The sequence below is a fragment of the Anomaloglossus baeobatrachus genome, chromosome 1, assembly GCF_048569485.1.
Source record: "Anomaloglossus baeobatrachus isolate aAnoBae1 chromosome 1, aAnoBae1.hap1, whole genome shotgun sequence".
Classification (NCBI taxonomy): Eukaryota; Metazoa; Chordata; class Amphibia; order Anura; family Aromobatidae; genus Anomaloglossus; species Anomaloglossus baeobatrachus.
The window spans coordinates 258,945,663-258,970,526 of record NC_134353.1 but is presented as its reverse complement, the minus strand read 5'-3'; the positions used below and the strand labels follow the sequence as shown (position 1 = coordinate 258,970,526).

The window sequence follows — 24,864 nt, the reverse complement described above, 5'->3', positions numbered from 1 at the left end:
GGACTACCGGACTAGGTGGCAGACAGTAAACAGGACCACAGGCGACAGAGATTCGGTCGCGGGAGACCTTAAGTGAACCGGGGTAGGGTTGTAGCCCGCCGGTGCCGACAGCTGGAACCTGGATCGGAGGCCGTGCATAGTCAGGGTACCTGGACGCTAGGATGAGGTCGGTTGCAAGCCCCCTTGTTAATTGACCAGCCGGGGACAAGGTTTCAGGCCTTGTTCCACAGAAGCCTAGAGAGCGAAACGGAAGCCCAAAGCGGGGGATAGGGTGTCCATCAGAACCCACAGAAATCCCGAAGGTAAGATTTCGCAGGCCACAGCTCCCAAACATACACAGTACCAGGAGTGGACTTCCCCGTTCAATGCAGAGTTGTCCCACAGAAGACACAGACACTGAGTGCAGGAGGAAGGGACCCCTGTTTGCTACACCCGGGTGTGGGACTCGAATACACCCGCCAAAGGCGACCGGTCACTGGCAACTTGGTTTACCACTGGACTTGTGTGCGATTCTTTGAACAGTGAGTACATCATTGACTCCCGGTCCAACCCAGCACGCCACCTCCAGCAGCCATTACTCCCGTGTACCAGGGCCCCGGGACTATGCCTCCCCTACCCATGGAGGGGATCCCATCTTGCTGCCCCGCTCCATCAGCCCCGGGCGCCCAATCACCAGGCAGCGGCGGTGTCACCATCCCTCACCGCAACCCACGGGTGGTGTCACCGACACATCAATCCCCTGTTAATATCCCCTTCCAACAGTTGTGAGGATGGACGGCCGTGCGAGCCCGGGTCCGGTCACCACTCGAGCCGCAGCAGCATACCCGGATCCGAGCGGCCCCAGAAGCGGCAGCGGCCCCCACGTGCAACAACCCGAACCTGGCATCACAAACAGGATTCCTACCCCATCTACATCTCCCGCGAGACTACTGTCGAAAACCAAGGGGGAGGGCAGGAAGGAGCGGCATGTGACCCGAAAGGATAAAGGGCAGGGACATCAGGACTCTGCAGAAAAATCTGTTCCTGGACACCAACGCGGCAAGATGTCTCAGCGGTCCGGTCCGGCAACCAACGTGTGGAGGGTCCCTTTCCTGGGACCGCCGACTGGATTGAGAAGCAGACGGAGAAGATGCACCAAAAGATCCAGGCCCAAGCCCACTTCATCTTGACGAGGTGGACGACTGAGATGAAGGGCCTGGCTGCAGCTGTCCGGGTGCGCGAGATGGAGAAGGCTTCAGAGGAGCGGGTAAGCAGTGACCCACGCCCCTATGTTCCCCAGGAACCGGCCGTCCCGGCAGAGGGGTCCGGCCTGCCCCCGTCCGCCACCACTCGAGCCGCAGCAGCGTACCCGGATCCGAGTGGCCCCAGAAGCGGCAGCGACCCCTGCCCGCAACAATATTAGTGAAAAGCTCTTTTATATGGCTGATATTGAAGCTTTGCTTTAAATCATCAGGATCTAGAATTGCGCAGTATATTTATACAAAATTGTATTTTCTGTGATAAGCACTTTTGATGTGATAAAGGTTAACTGCTTGTCTAGATGTCTGAAAACTAAACTGGAGATTCCCCTCCCCTTCCAGCAATAACCAGCAGAATATGAATACATTAAAGCTAGATTCAGAAAATATCACCTGTTCTGCCCAGGCTTGAATGTGATGCAAATAGAAATCTTTTCAAGTCTCATCTCATCAGTGTAAGTGAAAGAAAAGGTCAATAAGATATTACAGAGCCTTGCGGTTTCCCTATCCTTGTTATTTTATTCAGTTAGTAATAATTATAATAATTTTATTCATTTATATAGCGCTGTTAATTCCACAGTGCTTTACATACATTGGTAACACTGTCCCCATTGGGGCTCACAATCTAGAGTCCCTATCAGTATGTCTTTGGAGTGTGGGAGGAAACCGGAGTACCCGGAGGAAACCCACGCAAACACGGGGAGAACATACAAACTCCTTGCAGATAGTGTCCTTGGTGGGATTTGAACCCAGGACCCCAGCGCTGCAAGGCTGTAGTGCTAACCACTGAGCCACCGTGCCGCCCCACGTCAGTACTAGTCAGTTCTCTATTACACTGTATTGTATCACATTGTGTCCAGTTATTGTGCATATGTCATTTGGGCATGGCAGAAGCTACCAATATACAGTATGTCCCATTCATAATAATAATAATAATAATAATAATAATAATAATAATAATAATTTGAGGGGAATTCATTAGATGCAAGATCCTTAGCATGTTTTAAATTCTTTTTATTATTTCAGAAATTCCCTAGAATATTCATTCAGAGATAGTTATTGTGCAGAAGCATTAAAGGGGTATTCCCATCTCTAATATTCTATCCCAATATGTAGTAGGGGTAATAATTATAATATTATCAAATACCTCCAATTACAAATGTAGGATAGTTCTTCCGATTCACCATGTCGTTACCTCACGTTCAGGGCATAGTTATGACCACGTATAAAGTCACAGCCAGTTATTTGCTAGTGGATACCTAAGGTCCTGCAATACCCTGTACATGAGGTAAGCGACAGTGAATTAGAAGAACTATGCTACATTTCTAATTGGAGGTAATTGCTAATATTATTATTATTATTATTATTATTATTATTATTACACCCACCTACTACATTTTTGGATAGGATCTTGGAGATCGGAATACCCCTTTAAGTCTAACAATAAGATTTTAGGAGAATTAAGTTTCCCTCCTCTGCGGACATGCAGCAGAATACACAGAAAGTCAGTTTAGAGCAGCCAATATTCTGTGAATCTATAATGTGCAACTAGTTTTATTCTGGTGTGATGGTTTTCCAGAAAAAATTTCGAGTTCCCCATTGACTTCCATCATACTCAGGTACTCGAGTCGCGCCCATCCGAGCATTAAATGCGCGTTAAGATATCAAACTATTTGCTCATCACCATGTGCAATGTCCACTCACAGAACAAACTGCGGCAAGTGGTACTGCTATTCTATTCACAGTACTTTCTTTTAAGTTCAACATTACTGGATTTCCCTGGAGACCTACAAGCTTGGTAAAATAATGCCCACCACCCACAACCTTATCCTCTACCATTTCAAATTAGAAGTTGCTCGAAACTGAATCCTAAAGGGTGAGGATATCAATTATATTCTTGTCTTATGTCAGTCCGCAGTACAAGCAGTAGACTAATATCTGCCCAGTTTTATTTGTGCCACTAGTATTTGGAACATCTGAAGGTGAAGATCCGTCAGCCCAGTGCCACTTCCATTGGTGGACATGACTCTTGAGGATGTTATGCTTTCCCTTCTACATTTACATAGCACTTTGAAACTGATAGCTAGGTTTCCTGCTGGGTCTCCCAATAAAAAAATAGCAAGGAAATGATGCCATACTTAAAAATAAGGTAGTATTTTAGGAGCTGGCAATTGATTTTAGTGTCATTAACTTACCAGTGCCACTCTGTCAGATCTTTAAGGTCAGCCCATGTACCTTTCACTTTCACAAAGGATGATCTGTCAAGTTTAGGTCAAACACAAAATAGTCTGCAACACAAAATGTTTTCTACTGAAGTCTTATTAGGGTGATGTACCTACCTGGGGTACAGAGCACATCGAGAACCACTCTAAAATGTCCATATATTGTTGTACAGAGAAACAGACACCTGGTGAAGGCCTAGGAAATTCCACAGTGCACCGTACAGGCTTCATGCCAACTTCTTTGTTCTTGAGTTCTCGAAGAGGACACTTGAGACCATTTAAGAGTTTTGATGGGCTGTCTAATTTCCTGACCTCTACACCAAGCAGTTTGCTAACTCTTGTCACTGGGTGATCTTTATTTATCTAAGCTATGGTTCTGAAGGCACCAGCCGTACCAGTGCTGACTATTGAGCTTTATACTTTATATGTCAAAGTTGATTTTAAGTCTCAGGCCAGCACAGAAAGAATAAACCACATAGTACTCTACAATTTCAACTGTCATTTTGTCCATCCGCCTAGTACTGGGTAAATGAAACTTGAGGAAAGTACATGTAGAACATCTGTCACATATACAGAACCCACAATATTGCTGACAAGAATATACTGTAGTGCTCCATTCTTATCCATGTCTACTGAGAGGAGCTGTAACTAAAGCCGCTGACTACTGCACTATAAAGTCTAATATTTTCAGCAGCCCACTCTTTTGTTGATATGCTTTATTGAAATCCCCCCAGACACCTGCCACTTTGGCCCTCTTGAAATGATATATCTGTTGTTTTAAAAGGACACATGACAAGACTTTGAAGCAAATACACAAGGCTGAAGAAGGGTCTTAGTGTAAGCAGATCAGCAGCATGTGTCGTAGAGTCAGATTATTGACCTGTACCGGCGTTCCTCACATGTAATATGCCGCTCTTAATCTGGCTGGATAGCATTTCCTTCTTGTCCATTCAATGTCGTCACTAGTGAAATGCAAAACCTAAGCGCTCAGTGACTACTTTCATCTATCATCATAACTATAAAAGCCTGCCAAAGGAGTAAAGTGTGCAGATCAACTCTTATGGCGGAAGCAAGACTTGTAGTTTCAAGAACATTTTCCCCTTCCCTGTTGTTTTCCCACTCAAAGCTGTCATTGTATTTAGCAGCGGGGAATTAGATTTTAATTTTAGCCATTCCAAAATATAAAGTAACTATAATAATAATAATCAATAGGCAGTAAGATCAAATAAATAATGACTAAATAATAGGCAGCATAAGCCGTGCAGTTACATAAATAGCCAATTACAGGAGGTAGACCATTATTGCCATATCATATTTTCAATTCCTCCATGAAGATTACATAGTATAAATTAATTGCTATTGTGTTCTAATTTTATGTTATTAATTATTATTATTAGGGCAGCACGGTGGCTCAGTGGTTAGCACTGTTGTTTTGCCGCCCTGGGTTCTTGCTTTCAAATCCCACCAAGAACAGCATCTGCAAGGAGTTTGTATGTTCTCCCCGTGTTTGCGTGGGTTTCCTATAGGTACTGCAGTTTTCTCCCACACGCCAAAGACATATGGATAGGATGATAATGTCTGTAAAGCGCTGCGGAATATGATGGCGCTATATAAAAAAAAGCAATATAAATAAATAATAATAATAAATAACTGGTTAACCCCTTTACGACTTATGATTTACTATGTCCTTCATAAATCGTCTCCCTGCCTTTTATATTGGCATTGTTAATGGCAGATGAAAGATGCATTAATCAGCCATCATCTGCCTCTAACAGTGAACCTCCACCTGCTGCTGTTAACCTATTAAATGTTGCTGTCAATCTCTGATTGATCTCTCCGACAGGGAGGCATGCTGTTCTAACCCCACATCTGCCCACCTGCGACGTAATGGTGGCATGCTGATCGGTTTTCATGACAGCCAGATGTCTGCTAAAGACCCAAGTGTCTGTTATCACAGTACTCCTGTGAAAACCAGCCCATGGCTGACGTTCATAGGAGACTGTGATTTTCTAAGGGGACTATCAAACTCATTGAAAAGTAGAAAAAAGTGTTTTAAAAGATATGAAAAAAATATAAAAGTTCAAATCATCTCCCTTTTGCTACATTAAAAATTAAAGGAAATCTGTCAGCAGGTTTTTGCTACTTCATCTGAGAGCAGCATGATGTAGACAAAGAGACCTTGAATCCAGCAGTATATCACTTAGTTTACTGGGTGCATTGGTCCAGACACAATCAAAGTTTTTAAATTTAGCAACGCCAGGATCTCTATGTACAATATCTATAGACAGTGAAGTGCTAATAATAGGAGGGGGCGTTTCGTACTACCTGGCACAAGGCATAGTAGTCAGAGCAATGATAAGGACCTTGTGCTAAAACAATCATAGCAAGTAAACAACGGTATATAGTGTGATAAGAGATGCCTTGACCGAACTTTATCAAAAGTCCAACTGAATCTGCCAAACCGACCTTCCATGAATCGGCTCATCTCTAGTGCCCATATGTTCGAAATCCCCCAAAAAGGAAACAGAACCCATGTATTACTGCATCTCTCTCATAGCTAATGGTGCATTTAATGAATTAATACTCACAGCAATCATGTTATGAGCCAGAATTTCCCTTCTTTGTTAAGACACTGACAAGAAGAGAGTGGCGCACTCATCATACGCTTAATTGGTTAGTTTTGATCTAATGACAATATGTTCAATACTATGGTTATACATCTTGATTTGGTCAGCAGTTCACATTAAATTTCCAATACCAGAGTATTATTTCACATTTAGATATCAGAAGTGATACGTGTAAATCCAGTCCGCACAACCATAATTTAAGATGTAGAACCTTCAAACCAGAAAAAAATGAATTTTCCCCTCCGACAGGGCTGTTCTGCATCTTTAAATAGGACGAAAGAAAGCACACGCTTCCTGCTGTCTTTTATTATACCATAGTATGATTTATTTGCTGTAGGTGCTACTGCTTCTACATAGAGAAGTTTGAAAAGAGCCAACTACTGTTTCATATCTTTCAGGATGTGCTCCGGCTAATGCATAAAACAGAGCTTACGAGCAATCCTTATGGGGAAACAGATTTCTTTCCCCTTTTGCTTTTTGTCTCATAACTCACTAAATGTTTCTGTAAATTCTTTCAACTATGAAAAGAAATTCTGCTCTTCTAAGCGGACATTAAAACTCTTGTTGAAAGAGCCACTGCAATAAATGTGACCATAAGGAAAGTTTGAGTCAAAATTTTCTATGACACTACCTATAATTTTATTACTATGTTGTAATATTTTCAACAGCCTCCTTAAATCTATCTATCTATCTATTTATCTATCTATCTATCTATCCCTCTATCTATCCCTCTATCTCTCTATCTCTCTCTCTATCTATCTATCTATCTATCCCTCTATCTCTCTCTCTCTCTCTATCTATCTATCTAACCATCTATCTATCTATCTATCTATCTGACTATCTATCTATCTATCTGTCTGTCAGTCTGTCTGTCTGTCTGTCTATCTATCATCTATCTATCTATCTATCTCTATCTATCTATCTATCCCTCTATCTCTCTCTCTCTCTCTATCTATCTATCTAACCATCTATCTATCTATCTATCTATCTGACTATCTATCTATCTGTCTGTCAGTCTGTCTGTCTGTCTGTCTATCTATCATCTATCTATCTATCTATCTCTATCTATCTATCTATCCCTCTATCTCTCTATCTCTCTCTATCTATCTATCTGTCTGTCTGTCTGTCTGTCTGTCTGTCTGTCTATCTATCATCTATCTATCTATATCTATCTATCAACCAATCTATCTACCTATCTATCTATCTATCTGTTTACAGTGCGTTGAAACATTATTCACAGCCCATGATCTTTTACACATTTTTTCATGTTACGCCCACAAACTTAAATGCATTTTATTGGGAGTTTTTGTGATATGCCAACACAAAGTAACAAGTATTTGTGAAGTGTAAAGGAACACGGTTTTCTAATCTTTTGACATATATGTTAATTTGAAAATTGTAACATGCATTTGTATTCAGCCCCCTATAGTCTGATAATCCTGAGTGAGCAATTGCCTCTATAAGATACCTAATTAGTAAATTGAGTCCACCTGTTTGCAATGTATTCTCAGTATAACTAAAACTGTTCTGTGAAGGCCTCAGAGGTTTGTTTGATAACATGATGGATGAAACAGCATCATAAAATACAAGGGACACACCGTCAGGGATAAAGTTGAGAAGTGTAAAATGTAAAGTGAGAAGTGTAAAGGAGGGTTAAGTTTAAAAAAAATAACCCAAGTTCTCAACATCTTATAGAACACTGTCCAATCCATCATCCAAAACTGGAAGAGTATGGCACTACTGCAAAACTACCAAAGCATGGCCGTCCCCCTAAACTGACATTCCAAGGAGAGCACTAATTAGAGAATCAGCCAAGTCTCTCAAGCTCACTCTGCTCACTCTGGAGGAGCTGTAGAGGTCTACAGCTCAGGTGGGAGAATCTGTCCACAGGATAACTAGTCGTACACTTCAGAAATCTGGCCTTTATGGAAGAGTGTCAAGATAAAAACCATATTTGAAAGCAAGTGGTAATAAGTCTTGTTTAGTTTGCAAAAAGCCTTGTAGGGGACACAGGTAGCATGTGGAAGAAGGTGCTCTGATCAGATGAGACCAAGGTAGATCTTTTTTGACAAAATGCCAAACGCAATATGTAGTGGAAAACTAACACTGCACATCACTCTGGAGACTCGATCTCCACCATCAAACATGGTGGTGGCAACATCATGCTGTTGAGGATGCTTTTCACAGCAGGGACAGGGAAGCTGGTCAGAATTGATGGGAAGATGGATGGAGTTAAATACAGAGCAATCCTAAAGGAAAACCTGTTAGAGGCTGCAAAAGACTTGTAACTGGGGAATAGGTTCACCTTAAAGCTGGACAATGACTCTAAACACACTGCCAGAGCAAAAAAGGAATGACGTTCCCCAAGCCCCTCAGGAGGGGAACACATGGCATTACTATATGCTTTGAGTTTCACTTCTGAAAGGGTTAATCTTGTTTTGCTGGTACCCATGTTTAGTGTGTGGTTTCCAGCTTCCTTTTTCCCGCTCTCCATCCACTGGGTAAGTAGCCCAGAGTATGGTTATTTTCTATCTTTTGGCCACTTGCAGTACATTGCTGGGGGAGATTTTCTAATCACCCCCAGCGACGGGCCGTGATTGGCAAAGTTTATTTGTAAATATGGTGTACTATGTGTTAAAAGATGAGCGGCGCTTGCAGTCTGTGTCAGTGTGTCAGCGCTGCTTACACCTCCTGTTAATTAATTTTTTGTCATGACCTTGGGGTAAGTCCTTCATTATGAAGGGACATATGTGATGGTGAAACGAGCTTGAGGGTTGTGCTGAGCTGCGTTCAGTTATTTTTTGGTATGGTTTATAGGTTCAAATGAAATAAAATTCTATTTGAGTAATTTGTTATGTTTTAAAATTTAATAAAAGGCTGTGGCCAATTTTTATTCCACCAGATACATTGTGTCTGTTCTTTATTTATGGTTGTTTATAATGAATGTTATTGGATTATGTAATGTGATGGTTTGATGAAAGCATATTCATGTGTGTGTGTGTGTGTGTGTATTGCCCAGCCAATGTCCAGACCTAAATCCTATTGAGAATCTGTGGAAAGACTTAAAAATTGCTATTTACAGATGCTCATAGACTTGCAGCAGTAATTACAGCTAAAGGTGGTCCTACAAAGTATTGATGGGGGGGGGTGGCACTGAATACGAATGCACGTTACAATTTTCAGATTTATAGTTTTCAAATATTTAAAAAACTATGTAACATTTCCTTTACACTTCACGTATAATTGCTACTTAGTGTTGGTATATCACACAAAATCCCAGTAAAATACATTCTGGGATTATACATCCTGATCCACCTCTCTCCTCAATACCACCCCACTTCTCCTCTCTGTAAATCTCTCCATTGGCTCCCAATCTTCCACCGTATCCAATTCAAACTATTAACACTGACCTACAAAGCCATCCATAATCTGTCTCCTCCGTATATCTCTGAACTAATCTCCCGCTACACTTTAAAACGTAATCTCCGGTCCTCCCAAGATTTCCTTCTCTCCTCTTCTCATTCGCTCCTAATGCAACCGCCTTCAAGACTGCCCCCGAGCATCCCCTGTCTTCTGGAACTCGCTGCCTCCACACGTCAGATTATCTGCTACACTTGCAAGCTTCAAACGGAACTTGAAAACTCATCTGTTCAGGAATGCTTATAATCTTCAATGACCCCATTGCTTCACCACCACCACAGCTACTGCCTCACCACCGTGCGGAGCTGCTGCCTGACAACCATGCGGACCTGCCGCTTCACCACCGTGCGAAGCCGCCACCCGACTAACACCCCACCTACTGTCTCCTGCACAAAATCCTATAGAATTTAAGCCCGCAAGGCAGGCCCTCTTCCCTCTGTACCAGTCTGTCTACTGTAACTTGTATATGTATTCTGTATGTAACCCCCTTCTCATGTACAGCACCATGGAATTAATGGTGCTCTATAAATAAATAATAATGATAATAACAATTTCAGTTTGTGTGTGTAACATGAAAAAATTCTGAAAAAATTCACAGGGTATAAATATTTTTTTCAAGGCACTGTCTATCCCTCTATCTATCTATATCTATCTACCTATCTACCTATCTATCTATATATCTATCCCTCTATCTATCTATATCTATCTATCTATATCTATCTATCTATATCTATCTATCTATCTATCTATCTATCTATCTATCTATATCTATCTATCTATATCTATCTATATCTATCTATATCTATCTATATCTATCTATATCCTTGTTCTATTATCTGTCTAGCTATCTTTTTATCTATCTATATCTATCTATCTATCTATCTATCTATATCTATCTATCTATCTATCTATCTATATCTATCTATCTATCTATCTATCTATCTATCTATCTATCTATCTATATCCTTGTTCTATTATCTGTCTAGCTATCTTTTTATCTATCTCTCTATTTGTCTAATTTAGATTGTAGATCTTTCTTTACCCCCACATCAGCCAGGACCTCTGCTTTGTGATAATCCCACATACAGACCTCTTTATTCTCTATTTATATACAAGTGGTGTGCATAAAGCGTACAATCATACTCCAGCTCTTTGTTTTGGATGAATTCAGCAAAACACAATCTGGAAACAGACTGAGTGTTTGCAGATATTGTTTGCATTTATATCATACACGGTGCCAAGAATCATCTCTCCCACACACATTTTGAATAATTTCCAACTCTAAAGTTTATATTCTACATGCCAAGAGATAGAAGTTCCTATCATGAGAAATATACATAATATGTCACAAACAATGATATTGTAATAATTTCTTGCAGTATTGTCGGTAATATACACAATAATAATAGTTGTTGCCTAGAGATTAATACTAGAATGCTGGGTACACTGCTTTCAGATACAAATGCAAGAATCTGGTTGGATTTTTAGAAAATCTGATGACGCTGATCGATTACTTTCTGTTCACATCTGCGCTTTGAGCTTCCAGTTCTGTTCCAAGATCAAAGTCAATGAATTTATGTTAAAACCGGATCTGTTAGACTATGTGCGCACTGGGAAATGGAATTTTCTTGAGAAAATTCCGCATGCTCTTAAAGATTACCGCACCCGCGGTAAAAAACCGCGGCAAACCGCACCCGAAAACCGCATGCGGTTTGCCGCGGTTTGCTGCGGTTTCACCGCGGTATTGTTCGCGGTATTGCCGCGGTTCTGCTGCGTGCGGGTTGGGATGTGCTTTATTGCATTCAATGCAATAAAGCACATTGAAAAAAAAAAAGTCATTTAATTCTGAGATAGTAGATAGATAGACAGAAGAATAGATAGAGGGATAGATAGATAGACAGACAGATAGAGCGATAGATAGATAGATAGATAGATAGATAGATAGAGGACAGATCGCTACATTTCCCACGGTCGGCAGTGAGTTCACATTACCGGCCGTGGGAAATGACCGGTAATTACCTCTGCTGTCATGTTTCATTCAGCGCTGTGTCTGTGACAGTCGCGGCTGGATGTAAGCAGCGTAGGACCTGTGGATTACGCCGGAGCGGTGGATTACGTCGGAGCTTTGTTTCGGGAGGGGTTAATAAAATGGTGAACGAGGCTTGTTTGTTTTATTTAAAATAAAGGATTTTTCGGTGTCTGTGTTTTATTCACTTTACTTACGGGTTGATCATGTCAGCTGTCACATAGACGCTGCCATGATCAAGCCTGGAGTTAATGGCGGTGATCCACCACCATTAACCCCTTGTATTACCCTGCTGCCACTGCTACACGGTGGCAGGAAGAGCCGGGGACACGCCGGTGCTGCCGCATAATGCATGCGACAGTGCCGGGGCAGCTGCGGCTGATATTCTCGGCTGCCGGAGGGGGAGTGAGGCGGGGGACATTAACCCTGCCCCTCTCCCTCCCCAGCCTGAGAATACCGGGCCGCCGCTGTGTGCTTACCTCGGCTGGACGGTGAATATGCAGCGGAGCACACGTGGTTTTTTTTCTATATTTTCGTTTGCTTTCTATGTGTGTTCTATGTGTCTGTGTCTGTGTTCTGTGTCTGTGATGTGTCTGTGTCTGTGATCTGTGTGTGTTTACTCTCTGCACGGCTTCCTCTTCCTGTAATGACATCACTTCCCTGCAAAACCGCAGACAGGCGATGTACATTACCGGAGGTAAACTGCGAAATACCGCAGGGAATAACGCAGGAAAACGCAGTGAACCGCACAGAATTTGCTTCCTGCGTTATTCCCTGCGGGATTTCACGATTACATTGGAGTCAATGTAGTGAAATCCCGCAGCGATGTGCAGAAAAGAATTGACATGCAATTGTTTTTGCTGCGGGAATCCCGCAGCAAAACATGCAGCTGTCAAATTCCGCCTAGTGCGCACAGGATTTTTTTTGCCCATAAGTTTTGCTGGTGATTTACTGCAGAGATGTTATGAACATTTTCTGCAGCGAAACATGCAGCAAAACCGCAAAAAATCTGCGGCAAAATCCGGTAAGTGCGCACATAGCCTTACAATAGGGATACTAACTGAAGAACAAGGGCCCGGGCTCGGACTGGCTTATCGGGGAGCCAGAGAGTTCCCTGGTGGCCCTTAACCAACATATGAACCTTCCAGTTTAAAGAGGACCTGCTATCAAGTTATAAGTGACGCATTTGGGCTCTTATTGTATATTCTTGTTGCTTCCTTGAGTATTCTGCTTTGGGGGGGGGTTAAATCCGCCATAAAGTTCCAGAGATATGGGGATTTTCTAAAATTTTATAGCATTTACAAAGTTGACATGGCACACGGGGTAATGTTTCAATGACGCCTAAATACATGCAAGCAGATAATCATGTAAGCCATGCCCCATTCCATACAAATTAGCAATAAATATAAAGGCTTATATTTCTTATGCCATTTGACAGATTTCGAAAATGAAAAAATAATGCTTAGGGGAGCAGTGGGAGCAAAAAAAAGAAGAGCAAAGCCTGGGCATTTTTGCTATGCTGACATGTCCTCTTTAAATGTTCCCTGCACGAACAGACAACAAACTGTCCCCCAGCAGTACACATGCTGTGGAAGGGTCACAGTGGCATTTTGTCTCCTGTTATTGTGTAGACAAAGTGGGGTCCATGTGCTCCTCTCCTCTCAGAGACAGATTGCCCTATGCAGAAGGCTGCCTTAGCTCCATAGGGCAAAGCGTCCAGTATGGGAATCCTAACTGCATGGGTGAGCTGATTCTAAAGGCCGCTTTACACGCAACGACATTGCTAACGAGATGTCGTTGGGGTCACGGAATTCGTGACTCACATTCGGCCTCGTTAGCGACATCGTTGCGTATGAAACGCATGAACGACCGTTAACGATTAAAAATACTCACCATATCGTTGATCGTTGACGCGTAGTTCCATTCCCGATTATCGTTGCTGTTGCAGGACGCAGGTTATTCGTCGTTCCTGCGGCAGCACACATCGCAACGTGTGACACTGCAGGAACAAGGAACATCACCTTACATCCGGCTGCCCGCAATGAGGAGGGAAGGAGGTGGGCGGGATGTCCGTCCCGCTCATCTCCGCCCCTCCGCTTCTATTGGGCGGCCGCTTAGTGACGCCGCTGTGACGCTACACGAACCGCCTCCTTAGAAAGGAGGCGGTTCGCTGGCCATAGCAACGTCGCAAGGCAGGTAAGTATGTGTGACGGGTGTAATCGATGTTGTGCACCACGGGCATCGATTTGCTCGTGACGCACAACCGACGGGGGTGGGTACGGTCACTAGCGATATCGACAGCGATATCGCTGCGTGTAATGTGCCCTTAAGTCTGGCATTACTGCTGACTTACAAGTGCTGCTACAATCATTACTCCTAAACAGTCAGGCTGCATCCTCATTTCCACAAAATTGAGATTTTTGTGAATATTAGAATATATGAACACACATTTTTCGTAAGTTTAACTGTAAGGATCTGCAGCCAGTATAATCCACAATATATACACCATGTGAAGTAGGAAAAAGACACAATACATGTTTGTAGTATAATGTACTGTACTGTACAAATGTTCCTGCTTCTGTAAAAGTATATGTATAAAAGCTTGCCTTCATCTGTAAATTTATGTGTGTAAAAACGTGTGCCTCTGAGTGTATGTGTATAAAGGTTTGCCAGCAAATTTATTAATATGTGTATAAAAGTATATATATGCGAGTATAGAAGTATGAGTGTATAAGTCTCTCTGCGTGAATAGAAATATGTGTTTAAAAGGTTTCCTTATATGTGTAGTAGTATGTGTGTGCCCGTGTGTCTGTTATTATGTGTGTGTAAAAATATGCTTGCATATGGGGAAATATGGATCTAACAGTGTGTCTATGAGAGTAGCAGTACAAGTGTATAAAATTATGTAATAATAAACATTATTAAAGGTTTATCCAGTACTAAGACAACCACTTCTGATTCCACGTTTTCCCCAGGTAAATTGATAAAGCCTGTACTCATAGCTCTGTATCGGCGCCCTTCCTGTTGTGTCCAAAATTGCGGTGCCGGAGCTCACATGGGGTTGTGACATTATGTCAGGCCTGTGTCCGAACAGCGCTGGCTTCCTTCCCCCACCTTTGGACCAAAGGAGCAATCAATTGGAAATCCTTGGTCCGAAGACGGGAAGAGGAAGCCGCCGCTGATTGGAGGCGGCGCTCGCGTGACATCCCAACCCCACATGAACCCCGACACCATGAGCTATAGGTTTTATTAATTTACCTGGGGGAAACATGTGGAAGAAGGGGTTGTCCTAGTGGTAGGCAACCCCTTTAAGAGTATTTTATCCCTGGGGTGTACAAGCAACATATTTTGCACAAGTAAATTCACAGGAGATAATCCACTGCTTATTACAACAGTAATATTTTATAAAATCTCACTAACATGCTACAGATAAATTCTGGAGTGTAATTTTAAAAATGGTGATGATGTACAGTCCACAGCATGTCATGTTAGTCTGCGGATGGTGCATGGGATTTCTCCTTCGAGATGCAAAGGGTGTCATGTGGAATGTGAGGCAAATCTGGAACATTTCTGCAGCTATATCCAAAGCATTGTATTACCACTGTGGTTTCTGTGCTGTGAGAGGTCTGCAGTGGAAAAGTGCAATGGAATTATAGTTCCAAAGATCCATTCTCTCCTACATCTTTTTAGATTTAAAAAAGGATCTGAGTGTAACTTAATTGGGTAGGATAGATTATCTAAAGGATTCACCGCTCTTTTGAACTAGACTGCAATCCTTTTAATTTAAAGGGAACCTGTCAGGTCCAATATGCACCCAGAACCACGAGCAGTTCCGGGTGTATATTGCTAATCCCTGCCTAACCGTCCCTGTATGAAGTAGCATAGATTAAGAGATCTTTAGAAAAAGTAATTCTAAAGATCTTTTATCATATGCTAATGATGCCAGGGACTAGTCGCAAGGGCGTTATATCCCCCCGACTAGCCGCCCTCTTAGCATGTTGGTATGCTCACAGGGCTGTGCTAACTTACTATTCAATGCAGCATCACCAGCCATGCCGCGCGTACCTGTGTTCGCTGTCACCGCTGATCTGAATGCCGGGCACTTCTGGTCATGCACAGAAGACCTCTCTGAAGCCAGGACACGTACACCCAGCTTCATACTTCGCATGACCGGAAGTGTCGGGCATTCAGATCAGTGGTCACAGGTACGCGCGGCACCGCTGGTGATGCTTCATTGAATAACATGTTAGTACACCCCTGTGGGCATACTAACATGCTAAGAGGGCAGACTATTCAGGGGATATAACGCCCTTGTGATTAGTCCCTCGCTCATTAGCGTAAGATAAAAGATCTTTAGAACTACTTTCTCTAAAGATCTCCTTATCTATGCTAGTGTATACAGGGACAGTTAGACAGGGATTAGCAATATGCACCAGAACTGCTCGTGGTCCTGGGTACATATTGCACCTGATAGGTTCCCTTTAAAATAAAGGGAGATCAGATCACCCAAATATGATGTAAACGGGTTGTATAATTTAATATAAAAATGCATTGAAATTGACAATTGCTAAGTTTGCAGCAAAAGTGGAAATGTGCTTGTGATGATTGTACGCAATTTATGGGATAACACAGGTGTAGACACAGCACTGCCTTGGTCTAGATAAACTAGATTAGTTCTGTCTTTGTATTATGTGCTGAGCTTGGTTCTAGGACTACATCTAAATATTGAGCTCAGTGCTGTTTGCATATTTTAGTGCTAAGCTTGATTTATAATAATATTGTTATATAGTATGCTTTTACGGTGCAAAATGTAGCAAATAAGCAAGACTTATTTAGCATTCTTCAATTTGCAAAAAATGATTTATACCACATGGTGAATATCGTAAAGAATAGGCCCCAACCCACTACCCTTTCCTCCCAAATCAATTAATATAGGTTAATCAATAAACTTTTTCTACCCTCATATAAAAAAAATCAGTGGACCTGGAAATGCTGCTTCCTGAAGATCTAATATGAACAGGCAATAAATGCATTTAACTCTATGGTGGCCTCCACAGAAACTTCTACTGGTGAGTCCCAGTCACCTTAGTTTAACACTGTCAGGTCGGAATTAACTATAATGGTTTCTGACTAGTTTCCATTTTATGCTATAGCATCGCCCACCTGTGTGACACAGGAGATAGGACATTGGAAGATTTATTACAAGTCAAGAGTAGAAAGAAACCCAAAAATGATACGAAATTCCAATGTGACCTTATAAAATTCTATTGTTGGAAATCCACCCAATTATGGAGGAAATTAATAATACATTCCAATTATATAATTAGATTTCGATACTCCATCCATTTTATTAAGTGATAAAACTACGTGTAAGGCCTCTGCCACACTCACGTGAAAATCACGCACGTGCCGAGAGACACGTATTTCTCCTGCGTGTTGCGTGCAGGTAAGTACGTGTCTCTGGTACGTGCGGGACACGTGTGTTCTACGTGTGCTATCTGCGATAGCACACGTACAACCGGTAATTAACATACTCATCTGGTCCTTCCTGCTGTCCGTGCTGCTGTCCGTGGTGCTAATCCTCGGTCTCCAGCCCTCCCGTCTCCCCGCTGCTGCTGCTGCTGCCAGGCAGTGAAGTGAATATTAAATGAGAATAATGAGCGGCGGTCGGCAGCAAGAGGCAGCAGCGGCAGAGACAGGAGGGCTGGAGAAGGTGAGTAAATGTTTTGTTTTTTTTCACTGACACGTGTGTTTTCTCCGGCGCGTGTCACACGGAACCGCATCCACACTACATCCGTGTGGTACGGGTGCGGGCCGTGTGCTGCCGGAGAAAAAACTGACATGTCAGCGTTTAGAAAAACGCACACACGTACAAACGCACACGGACACACGTTCCGTGTGGTTTTACGTGTGTGTGCCTGCTACAATAGGGTAGCATTGCTGAACGTGTCTCCGTGCCGCCGGTGCAGGCAAAAAATGGCAAACACGTGCCGGCGGCATGGATGTGTGTCGCAGGCCTAAGAGACATATAAACAAGATACACAATACAAAAAATACTTCATTATCACATTATCACAGTTTATAAATTACAAGGACTTTGCGGGAGCGGTACGCTGATAGTGAGTATTAGGAACACATTTCACAACCAATATGTGTCATATTTTACTTTAAACCTTGGAAACCTAACAGTTGCCATCTGGAAATAATACTTTTCCTTTCCATGGTTAGAGGCCTGTACTTGTGCTTGAAGAAATTGAAATACATGCATGAATATAAATCACATTTTTGCATTTTTCCGATTTAATAGGCATGCTATATAGTATAGTGTATGTATTCAGAACTATTGAGAAATTGAGCGACCTGCTTTTTATTTGAAATAGTTTCTATGATATTTTGGAGAAATGTTTGTGAATGCACTGAGCCGAGCAGCTGTGATGTGAAGCTTAGGTATAGGAGAATTCCCTTGCTGTCCATAGTATTACTTGCATTCATTAATCTTTATAGAATCGGTCTATTCCCATTGGAGCTAAATTTTTCTTTAACATAAGGGCTTGGAAATTGGAGTAGACACCTAAGGAACACAATATTTCATACTGAAATGTAAGATTTCAATACTAGGCGCCAAAGGCTGTATCCTTGTCTTAACCAGCACATTTCGCAGTATAGTGGAAATGACATGCTATACTTAGATAATCATGGTATTCTGTATTAGACTGGAATAGTATATTTACTCCAGATCTATTAAAGTAATGCTTATTGATGGTAATAAATATCTTTAAAGAAGCACAAGTTATATTTATGACCTTGCAGTAAATTGCAAAGATAAATTCATAATCTAACATTGTTAATAATTAGGGTTTTTTTCTTTAATCATGCCATACATTAGATGTTCATAAACTAATCGGAAAAATATTAGGTTTCTGATTCAATACTGTCAAAGAATTAAGTTATTGCTCATGAACATCAAATTTTCAACCCTTATTGTATGTTTTACTTAAAGTTGTGAAAAGGAAAACATAAAGAAAGAAAATGTCATTATAAAGAAATTTCTGCATACTTTAAGGGAGATAATAGCTATAGTACATTACAATGGATGCTGACTTGTTACACTGACAGATCGCGGACCTACCATGTTAATAGGACAGGGGATAGGAATATTCATCTCTTCCCTTCATGTGTAGGAAGATGTGCTCCCAGAGGATATTCTTTGGTAATACTGGAGATACCAGGGGTGCTGGGGGAAGAAGAGGCTGCTCACACTGCTGTCTACCCTGTCTATTTGATCTAATATTGGAGAAACTAGCGGTGCTGAGATAAGAGGCTACTCACACTCTTGTCCACCCTGTCTTTCCGATCTAATACTGAATACAGGAGCTTCATGCTGTCTCTGAGGATGGCTGCCCTATAACAAGCAAGTAGAAGTTTACAAAGTAGAAGAACGTTTACATTTTTTATATTAGTAAGAGCCACAAAATCATGTCCCTAAGGTCCCCTTTACATGTCAGTGATTCCGCTATGTAAGATGTCTGTTTTCATACGTACTGGAGACATGGACATACACAGACCCTTTACAATCAATGAGTCTGCGCACACATCAGTGTTTTCACCAGGCCTGTGTGTCCGTATGGAGCACATGCGTGTCCATGTGTTCCACACGGAGACAAGTTTGTTTTTCTCTGGCAGCACAAGTGTCACACACTGATGGGATCTATGTGACATCAATGTGACACTTACTGGAGAAAATATGTATGTTTGAAATGAAATTATTTTCTATACTCACCTGTCTCCAGCGCTGCTGTCACTTGCATCCAGGTCCGTTCATATTATGCTCATGCATATTCACTACATGGCAGACCTGTAAGTAGAAGCATGGGACACATCAGCTCCAGTGACAGCAGTGCCCGGGACGGGTGAGTATAAAGTTCCTGCTCTCCGTGTGCTATCATGGCTAGCACACGGTGATCTCTAGTATGCCAAAATCACGGCACACGGATGGGCCATATGCACCTTCAACACGGCTGTGCAAAACATGAACGTTTTTCACGGATATGTGAAGGTGGGCTAACAGATTTCTTAATGCAGGTCTCATAAAGTTGTCCACTCGCATTCTCAAATAAGTATACAAGCCTCATGAGGTCTAAGTAATCTATTTAATAATGTATGCAGTTTATATTATAAGAAACCTATGACAGATCTGCTTTACAATAACTATAAGGGGGCCAACTTCTTTAACTATAAAGAGAAAATTGTCCATAAATGAGAGACAATGCCAATCTATATTGCAGTATCCCCTTGTAACACTAGTCAAAAACTAATTTCCGTAACAAAAAAACACATTTAAAATAGGAATGACCGTAAGGCTTTTCTACCTGTATTGATTTAAAAGTCCTTATATCCTTGCCATAATGGTGACCACATCTGTCAACGTAGCTTTCCCTGTGGACAGCAGAAGGTCATCAGATCCGAGGACACGTTAGTATTACATTAAAACAGTATAAAAACTATTTTTGACCATACATTTTTGTAATAAATAATATGCCGGTGTTATAATCTCTTTTAGTGTAGCTGGGAAAATCATTACTACATAAACTGAATGGATGTCTATTTCTGTTGCATTAATTATGTGGCCACATTTTATTGTACAGTGTATGCCTTTGAATCCCTTGAGACTAATATGTCATTGTATGGATGACATGGTGACACTGTGCCTTACAATCCTGGCATTCTGTCAAACCGCGGCAGTGTTACAATGAGTCATTGTCAAGGCAAGTCTATTTTACAAATAGTGCTGCCACTTAAAATCATTTTCCTCCACGCCATTTTCCGTTTGCTGATGGTATCAACAGTTCTTCCACAATAGAAAATTAATGGCATCTTGAAGCTATTTGCGGTAATCGCGGATATGATATCACTATTTATATGTGCTCATTGAAATCGCCTATAAGAAAAATACTATATAAGTCTGATCATTTCTTTCACTTGGGTTCCTGAAAGGAACAAGACATTTTCAAGAACACGGCAATGTGTGGTCATTACGAAACAGTGTCAACATTGATGAGAGAGAGTCTCAATTCATCTGTCCTTTGGAAAGCTTGCTGCTGCTTTTCTTCGAGAACTAATCCTTTGATTGCCAGAGACAGACTTCATTAGCCCACACACAACCGCAGCATTTTTTTTTCCCGTCGGTGACATTTTAGGACCTTTGACAGGATTTTTGAACATGAAGCTGTATCTGCACTGTTCCCTCAAATGCAAAAAGAGGCAGCCTAATCTTTTCTGAAGCTAATGCCAAAACTCCCTGTTTCCACCTTCATCGAGGTGCCCTGTTGTTCCTTTCAACACATTGCTTCCTGCAGACTCAATAAAATGAATGTCACAATGAAAGAGGAGTTAGAAAGAGCTGATGGGAGATTAGAAGGGGAAGAACGTCCACATACACAAAGGGCAGGGGGTTTAGTTAAAACGTTCCCAGTAGTTATTACTGTTTGTTTTAGTTTTCAGTCTATATGTTTTCCTTTTAACGTGATACCTTGTAGTATAATGCTATGTACTATGATCAGGAGACAAACCTGTCGATTGAAGTTCACAAAGTCATAACCTGAAAAACATTTACATGTTCTTGTACCCAAGCACCATGTCCACTCTTCTCTTTAATTTTGGACACTTCTAGGAATTTATTTTTTGCTTTATTATTTAATTACACATTCTTATGATTTTCTTAAATTCATGCCCACACCACAATAACTAAAAGCAAACTTTAAATGTAATCTTTCACCATTTATTTTTACACCAAATCTGAGAGCAGCATGCTGTAGGAGCTAAGATCCTGATTCCAGCAATGTGTCACTTACTGGGCTGCTTGTTGTAGTTTGCATAAAATCACTGATTTATCAGCAGGAGATTATCATTAGAGGACAAGTAAACCTGATGTCAAGTAGTCAAGCATATTCCTTGTATAAATCCACCTAGAGTATCACTAATTGGCAGCTTTCTGTGTACCCTATGCCAATCAGTGATGTGGGCAGGGTAATAGAGAGTTCAGCATTCAGAGAACTACTAGATCTAGTTGATCTTATCAAAATGACAGCAATCAGCTCAGTAAGTGACACTTTGCTGGAATCAGGATCTCTGCCCCCTACATTACGCTGCGCTCAGATGGCATAGCAAAAACCCGGTGTCCTTTTAACTCACTAAATGCATATACTTCTAAAATAGTCAAATTGGAAATTTGCTATATAAGGTTCCGGATTACATGCTGTAGGCCCAATTGGAAAATTTTAGCATGTCTAGAAATTCAGTTGACCCATTAACATCAATAAGTTTGCTCACATGCCCATGTTTTGACACCGACCATGGGTCTGTGTAGAGGGGTTAACAGGCACAGATGGATCTCCGATCCACCCACACCTGTTAGCCGCACATATCTGCTCTGCATCAGATTATTCAATGGAGCCTGCAGTAAATGAGGGGACACGACCTATGACGTAATAGTATGTTATTGGTCTTGAAGGGGTAAGACATTTTCCTTGTGGAGAAGTATTGTATACTTGCAATTCGAAGTTTTGTCCAACAGTAAAAACCTGAATTTCTTGATATGGTTTATGAACCTGGGGAAGTCATGAAAATTAATATCAACAGAAATATTGTTACTAATTCAATCCACTTAATGGTTTTGGAACTTCAGATCAAGGGCAATATTTTTTATAGGAAAGGAATTATCGAGAAACAGCCATATTTTTTTTCTTTTTCAAAGAGGCCTCCCTCACATATTAAAGTGCACATTTGGGGCCAAACAATGAAAAAATTGTTAAAAAATAGTTTACATATTATATTTCATGTTTTACTATTTCACTATTTTTCTTTTACATTTCATCTAGCCCAAATGACTTTACACTTCTTATTTTCATCAGAATAACAAAATGTGGATTTACGCTCAAGTGAAGGGTAAAAACGTCTAGTAGTCACATACTTAAATTCAATGTGATAGGTTTTAATTAATATTTTTCAGCTGAGATATGTTTTCTTCAGGAAATATGGTGTACGTGGGAAACTTGGTTGGATAATCCCCCATATTCCTGTCACACTAATAGACGACTCTGTATTATTAAAGTAAACATTGGCGGAGTAACCTTTTCCTTGTCTAAATCTTGGAGAAATGTGTTGGTATTGAAAGTTAAAAGGTTTTCTGAATTACCAAATTTTAATTTGCAATTTGTGAAAATGTAACAACAGTCTCACAATTCATTAGTAGAGTTCTGTATAGATATAGCGATATTTATCATGAAACATCAGGCAATACAGTACAGTGCCCTGGCTGGTTGTTAAGAGCATTAGAAGGGACAGGTTGTGACATGATAGTGACTTTAATATTGTATTTCTCCTTGTTGCTGTATATGTGGCTTTTTAGCAAGACGCCCCACCAGAGCGACATGTTGATCGACATTCTTTCTATCACAGTCAATATAATTAAATAGTCACTCTTCTTTTAAGGGGGAATCTGACAGCTGATACTTGTGACCAGATCCAGAGGCAACATTAGACCATGGCTGCATGATTTCAGCCATCTGAGCCGCACAGCAGACTAGTCAGATAGGCGGGTCCCTGGTGGCTTATCCCTGCCCACTGCACCTATAGGGTGAGACCTGTCAGTCACTGGCAGTCGGAAGGGAGAAGCCACCAGGGACCCACCTATCTGACTATTCTCCTGTGCGGCTCGGTCCCCGGTGACTTCCCCCCGCTGCCAGTGAGTGACAACTCTCTCTCTCTGTGTGCACCTATTGAATTTAGTGAACCTCAGGCTCAAGACTTGGAATTCGGAATGAGAAAAAAAAGCACCGCCCACTCACCACCGGAAGTGTTGTGCTGTGTGCTGAAAGTAAAACACCTCTGGAGGTGGATGGGCGGTGCTTTTTTTTTTTTTTTTCCGTGAACATTACATCTGAAAATGCAGAATGTAAGTCAAAATTGAGCCGGTCACACACTGCCCACAGATCGCACAATGCTGCGCATCATTCAGACACCAGCACAGCACGATACTCACCACGGGGATTTTCATGTAATTTTCTGAGCCTTGAGCATGAAAAAGACCTGACCCCTATAAACAGAGACCTGTCAGTCAATGGCAGCGGGCGGGGAGAAGCCACTGGGGGTTGTCCCCTACTTTGACATTGATGGCCTGTCCTTAAGATAGGTCATCAATGTCTGATCGGCCATGGTTCTACAAGCCGCACCACCACCGATCAGCTTATCCCGGTCACGGCGGCGGCAGCAGTTGGCCAGAAACGTTCAGTTCCAGTGCTGCTCTGTCTTCTCATAGCGGCCGCGGCTGGGTACTGCACATCCGCCTACCATTGATTAGAATATCAGAAGACGGAGCAGCGCCAGAACTGAGCATTTCTGGCCACCTGCTGCTGGTGGCATGACCGAGAACAGCTGATCTGCGTGGGTGTGGCGTGTGGGACCCCGGCCAATCAGACATTGATAACCTATCCTAAGGATAGGACATCACTGTCAAAGTAGTAGACAACCCCTTTAAGATGCCTTATGTTCCATAGTGAAAATTCACGTATAAGAAACCATAGTAAATCAAGCTCAAAACCATACCAATTTTTATGTAGACTTTAATGGAAATTTTTACGCAGATTTACATGGACCATTTGAAACTTGCAAATATGTGCAGCATATAAATAAGGCTCTCTAAAATGTTATCTATTGTGACTTTTTGGTGTTGGATGGCTAAAGGGGTCTTATACATTTCAGACATTGTAAGGTTAATAGGCTTCATAGGTAATTGGATCTAGCAGCTGTGATTGACCCAGGAATGTGACATTATGACCCCCATTAGGGACAGTAACCAGTGTGAGTGATTACATCTCATGTACATCTTTCTACAATGTGTAGGTTGGGCATGAATAATGCATAACCCTATAAGTCGTGTACAGAACACATCCATGTTATCTGAGATCTACAAAGGCCGGGTTCTCTGACTTTCACCACAAATGTCCTCCTCAGTTTGGTGCTTAGCTTCACATACTTCAATGATGTGGTTCTGCTGGTTTAGATTTGCTGTATACGTGTAGCCTGTAGGTTTTAGGCCTTTGGTATTTCAAAGCAGACTTCAATCTACATTTCATTCATAATGAATAATCCTCTGAATAATTGCTTGTCATGAACATTAATGGTAAAGTCATGAAATGACCTTAGAAGTCATTTCTTCGGCTCCAGCCTTTGCTAATGCTCTGACAAAAGGGTCACAGGTTCAAGCACTGACAAGGTCAGACCATCATGGAAACCAGAACTAGCTTTCTAGAATATTCTAGTATATAAAATGT

The 24,864-nt window shown here is 41.6% G+C and overlaps 1 protein-coding gene across 1 annotated transcript in view; it reads left to right on the top strand.

The window, feature by feature from the left end:
- LOC142296347 (collagen alpha-1(XXV) chain-like) overlaps positions 1-24,864 on the top strand; it is a 406,166-nt gene that overhangs the window by 344,511 nt on the left and 36,791 nt on the right. The gene's annotated exons all lie outside the window — the stretch shown is intronic.